This window comes from Rhyacophila brunnea, unplaced genomic scaffold, assembly GCF_057557595.1.
Source record: "Rhyacophila brunnea isolate RB1 unplaced genomic scaffold, BYU_Rbru_1.0 scaffold_93, whole genome shotgun sequence".
Classification (NCBI taxonomy): domain Eukaryota; kingdom Metazoa; phylum Arthropoda; class Insecta; order Trichoptera; family Rhyacophilidae; genus Rhyacophila; species Rhyacophila brunnea.
Window position 1 is genome coordinate 1,274,988 of NW_028233365.1, and position 6,188 is coordinate 1,281,175.

Genomic DNA, 6,188 nt, shown 5'->3' on the forward strand with positions numbered 1-6,188 from the left:
ATAATCATAAAAATTCTATGACTGTAAAAATGTAATAGGATATAAGAGTATTGAAAATTTGAGTTAAGTGTTATTGTATTAAGAAGTTTATTACATCATTTTGACTATTAAGACTTAAGCTATCATTAATAGATAGTTAATTTTGGTTCTTGATTATAAAACACTGTTATATGGTAAAAGCATTAAGACTTTAGTTTTATTATTAAAGTTATTTCAAAATCTAATGTGACGCATATGTCACATATATTTGCCGAATTCACGCATATATATATATATTTTATATGTAAGATATGCAAAAAAAATTTTCATACAATCTATTCAAATAGCAGATTTATAAATCATATGTTGTGTGTTTTAGCTACATAAATAATGATTTTATATATGATAAACCTATAAAACAAGTTATAAAGTGCCAAATACATATTTTTTCTGTCATTATATTTACCATAAAATCTATAAAAATTTGAATCAAAAAGCACTTTAAAAAATTAGATATCATATAAAAAGATCCAATGATATAAAAATATATTTGGATTGTAAGGTAAATCACGTAAAAAAAGTAAGTCAAGAAATATCATGATTACTTGAAAATGCAGCATGTAAATAAACATTCGTTTATTTTGGTTATTATAGTGTCATCTAAAAGCATCCGGTGTAATATTGTTGTATTCTAAACTACAAGATAAATACAATTCTGTGTTTCTAGAATAAATGAGAGATTTTACGAAGACGATTGAGTAAAAAATCGATTGAGATATGATAAAGGCAATAGTAATTATCATTAGAAAAATTATTTTATTGTAAGTTTAAAACGTATAAAAAAACCTTTCTATTTATATTTCTTATAATCTTATGTAAAAAAGGCCATATAACTTAAAAGTTAAAAGGTAATGAATTTTTTTTGTTTGGTACTCATATAATTTGTTAGTGGCAATATTAATGTCCACCAGCATAAAATAAATATAAAAAACCTATTTGAGTAAATTCAAAAATATAGATTTGTGTGTATGATAGGCTGTCAAATGTACAATTTATTATTTTTTATAGGTATAATTTGATTCTATGTTTTATTTTAAAGAATTTTTCTGTCAATACATTAGTAGTTAATTTATTGAGTTTTGTACCATCCATATTAACATAAAAAGAATAAAACTGCAAAATAAAATTAAAGATATACAAATCAGGCAAGATTCGTCGTAATATCACTGAAAAAAATACTTTAAAATCAACTTAATTTATTAAAAATAAAATTTCCAAAAGACGTAAATTGCAACTAAAAATGAAATTTTTTGATTTTCTTTGGGAGGATTGCAAAATATGAATAAAAAACACATAATAGCATACAAGTCTAACAAAATTTTATAAAAAAAATATAAGTATATTTTTTCAAGAATATTGTATTGTTGGCGTATAGATTGTGAGCAAAATGTATTTCTATCTGATATTGCGAATTTTCAAGAATTTATATTATATTGAAATATAATTAAACATGATTAGTTATACAAAATACTTCATTCTAGTAATTTTCTATATACTAGGAATAAAATATAAAAAAAAAACATGTAAAATATGTTTTTGTGCGTGTAGACACAGAATATATTAGATTTTGCTTAGATTATGAAAAAAATTCAAAATTACGATTATCAGTATAAAAAAATCCAAATAATATTCTATTTTAAAATGCACAAATAGTTTTAATATCCATAGATCGGCTATTAATTTGTGTGGGTATTAAAACTTCTCTATAGTTTTATGTAGCCTACTACATGTTTTATGGTATTTTTTATAATGATATATAATATTTTTTGCAAGAAATCATCATCTAAGGGTAAAATATTTGTAAAATGTTATGCATATAGAATTATTTTATACAAAGTTTAGTGCAGAACATTTTAATGTCATATAAGTCTGAATTTTTGTCTAATACATTCCAATATCAGCACATAAACCGTGTATTAAAACAAATAAATTATCAATTATTATAAAGAAAGCAAAATGAACATTTTTAAGAACTCTTAAGACAATACGAAGAATCGAGAAAATATGAGAATACTTTTTATATCCGAAATAATTTGTATTTTGTGTTTATAAATTTTAAATACACGTTTATTTTGTTTATAAGTATAGATCCTATGTTTAGAGATAGATTTATAATTCTTTTGGCGAAAAATGGCACAAAAGTTTGCAGAGAATCTAAACAATTATTTTTTTTATATTAATAATGCAACACCCGTATATTATAAAATATGCACAAACTTTATTTTACTATTAGAATTAACCATAATAACGCTTAGTGTCAGGACTGTTAACGATACATATAGTGACAGCATCGTAATAAAAAATACCCAGAATATTTGTTAAGAACTTGCCTGAAAAAATCTTAAAAATATATGAATTAAATACAGAATTAAAAATAATGATTTCCACTTTAAAAAGCAACCAGCGCAAAATAAAGCTTATACTATTAATATTATTTTGTTTCAGTAATATCAAAAGATCAAAATAATCCACATGTGTATTTCAGGTGCATAAAATAAGCACATTTTCGAAAAAAATAAATTTATTAGAATTATTATAGGTTTTCATAAAAGATTATATTGTCACACTATTCAATATTTTATTTTTGTAGTCACACGACAATGATGTATGAAAATATAGATTAAAATTTCGTAAACAAAAACTGATGTAGTTTTATGTCCGATTATCGTAAGTTTTCAATCTTTGTGATAATATTATTACGAAATATAATAAATGCTTTGAATACAGGGACTAAATATATATAAGATATAAATAGCATACTATTCTAAATTATAAAGGTTGATGCTGATGAAATAATAAAAAAGCAAATATTATAAAGTATTATATACCAGCTTAAGAAGTAGCAAAAAAAGAAAAATATACTTTATTACAATACATAACTCCAAATCTTTAAATTTCCAGATCTTTCGTAAAATATTTACAAGAAGTTGAGAAACCAAGAAACAAAAAAAAAGGTTTTAAAGGCAAACATATTGTTTTTATAATACAACAATATTTAAAGTAAATTTTCTTTTTAATAAAAGTAAAGTATGCAAAACTTAAAATATTTTTTATTAGCTTTACTATTGTAAACCAGTATTACAGAATTCTATGGATCTTGTATCCATCAAAACATTACATTTTCTGCATCATAATATAATAGCAAAAAATTCATTAGAAAGATAAGACGCTTTCCTAGAGTTGTATATTCCCGTGTAAATATGCATTTTAAATACGTTTTCTTCATTGTTTTATTTCTTTACATATGAGCATGTTTAGTGCAGTATTAGAACATATTGAAGTTAAAAAAAATACAAGACAATAATTTTATATATATATGAGTTATACATGCTTTTAGTGCCTTTTGAATACCTTTTGCGATATATCACCTCTAAAAATCATCACTCTCAAAAAAACGAGTTTTATGCTCTAGAAAAAAGATTTTATTGTTGTAATATCAATTTAAAAGTTTTTAATAATATGATAATATCACGCTCGTTTAGATTGCGAATTTATGACAGAAAAAATGACTGTAAGAAAGTCGAAGCAAGAAAAGGCTGTTGCGTATTGATTTAATATTTATACTTCATATAGTTTACTAATAAAACAAAAAAATAAAATGTATATAAAATCATAGTTTAAGATAAGATTAAATTTTAATTGTTTTTCATTTTGTGAGAATATTTTATATATTTACCCCTTATATCTTTTCGTTATTTTTTCTCATATACCTAGGATATATATACAATTTAACAAGCGTAAATTATAACATTATTGGGCAAATAATATAAAGTTATCTTTATATGTGATATTTTTCTGTGCGTAATTTGAATTACCTTAATTTTTGAACATGATATATTTATATCTAGACAATCACAACATATGTATTATAGATTACTCATACCGGTAACTTTAGGTATTGTTTGTTGGTTTTTTTTGCATACACAGATTGCAAAACACGAATATTAAAATGCATTTTTATACACAAACTAACAATATATTGCATGATTGATATTTTTTTTGCATCAAAAAACGTAATATGTAAGAAATGCATACATCTAAAATCATTTTTAACATGGAGTATATCTGGGAAAGACCACATAAAATCCGATGAAATATAATTTTTTGCGTTTATTATATATAAAATCTGATATTATGAATTTTTTACCATCATATTACAAAAATTTGTGACAATATAGACAGCATACACTATGAAAGATGCGACTCTACGCTAAAAATAAATAAATTAGATGTATATATTATTTAGAAATAGATTGTCACTCTCTTAATGGTACAAACATAAAAATTTTAATTCAAAAAAATATTTTGTTTAAAATATATATTTTAAATATATCAAATGTCAAATATATCGCGATTTTGCTGCTTTTTATAATTAAAATTGAACCTTATTAGTATAATATTTTTGCTATTATGTATATAATACATGTAAATTATAAAAAAAAGTTTCTATAGGCTTGTTTTATATAAAAATATGGCAGCATTTTGTCAAAAAATACACTTTGTATCTTTTATATTGTAATCTCAGAACACTGCCTATTCTCATTAAAAAAATCTCAAATATACTGATTTCGAAGGAGAATAAACAAATTATTTAATTATTTAAACCAAAAAACAATATTTTCTATTTTTGCAATTTAGAAGCTTTTAATTATTCTTTTTAGGTACTAGATGTATTATTTGCATGTTTAATGTGCTAAATTTAATACTTTGTTATTTTTTCAATATTATAAATGGAAAAATATTTTATATTAACTTAAAACCTACCAGGAAAATTTTTTATATTGTGTTTAAGAATTTAAATATAATTTATCAATTTGAATCTAATGCATCTAAGATAATTGATATTTTCTACGTTATATAAAATCATATGGCATAAAATATTTTTTGCTGCTACGAAATATCATATGCTATATATAACGGAATTTATGGTGGCAACATAAGCAGTAGCGCATTCAAACTGTTTATCTAGAAAAACACTTGAATGTGATGTCTCGTCCGTTTAAGACGTATATTGAAAGGTTTTGAGGCGTGATTTTTTGCTTGAGATACATGATACTTTGATTAAAAATTGTGATCAATAAATATTCAAAATTATTTTTTTATTTAAATATGTTTATTTCACTGCATTTCTTAATTTTCCTCTATTTTTACTTAATATTTTCAAATAATATAAATTCGTGAATGTTTGTCTCCTAGATACCTACACCTGTATTTTTTTAAATTTCAGTTATAAAAAGCATGATATGATATGAAGAAAATATTCAAATATAATTATAATAAGAAAAGTAAAAAATATATAGCGAGCATATTTGTATATATGAATATTACTTAAACATTGATGTAAATATATCACTCTGTCATAATATCAGTATAGCAGAGAATTATTTATATATTATAACGGAGAATAAAATATGTGTTAAAAAATATTTTATGAAAAAAGGTTCAGAAAAACGTAAAATTTCAACAACATTATAATTTAAAGAATTAATTGTCAATAAATAGGAATAAAATTCCTTTATCTTGTAGATTACAATTTTAAATCACAGGAAATCCAGATTATTCATTTGCAAATTTTACCATCATATATTCGATATATTCTATATATTTCTTGAATATAAATTTCAGTCAAAAAATTTGTTTTAGACAAGTATTAAATGATTTATTTCGCTTATTTTTTTAGTATAAAAACAATATGTGATATATTTTCTATTTTGGAAAGTAAATTTTTGCTCTCGATTCTTAAACTAAATGTAAAGTCTGGTAAAATCTTCGATTCAATAATTTTAACAAAATATTTTTATTAGTTTAAAAATGAAATACGTTTCTGTAAATATTCGTAGTTGTTTGCGAATGTATGTTCGGTTGACGGCGCTACAAAAACTGTGTTTTGAAGAAAATCAAAATTTCGTTTAAATCTAGGCTTCTATTTTCAATAAAAAAAGCTGTAAAAAGCTTTTAAAAATGCGCAAATTTCATCTAAAATGTTCAAAGTCGTATTTTCTCGCATTCCAAGTAGATTGTATGCATAAAATAAACAATTCTAGTGGGAAGACTGAAATGCTACTTATCTTCTTAATTTATTGGATAACTTATTCCGGTTGATCATTATTGAAAATGAGCCGTGGAAAGGTATAATAATATTTATTATG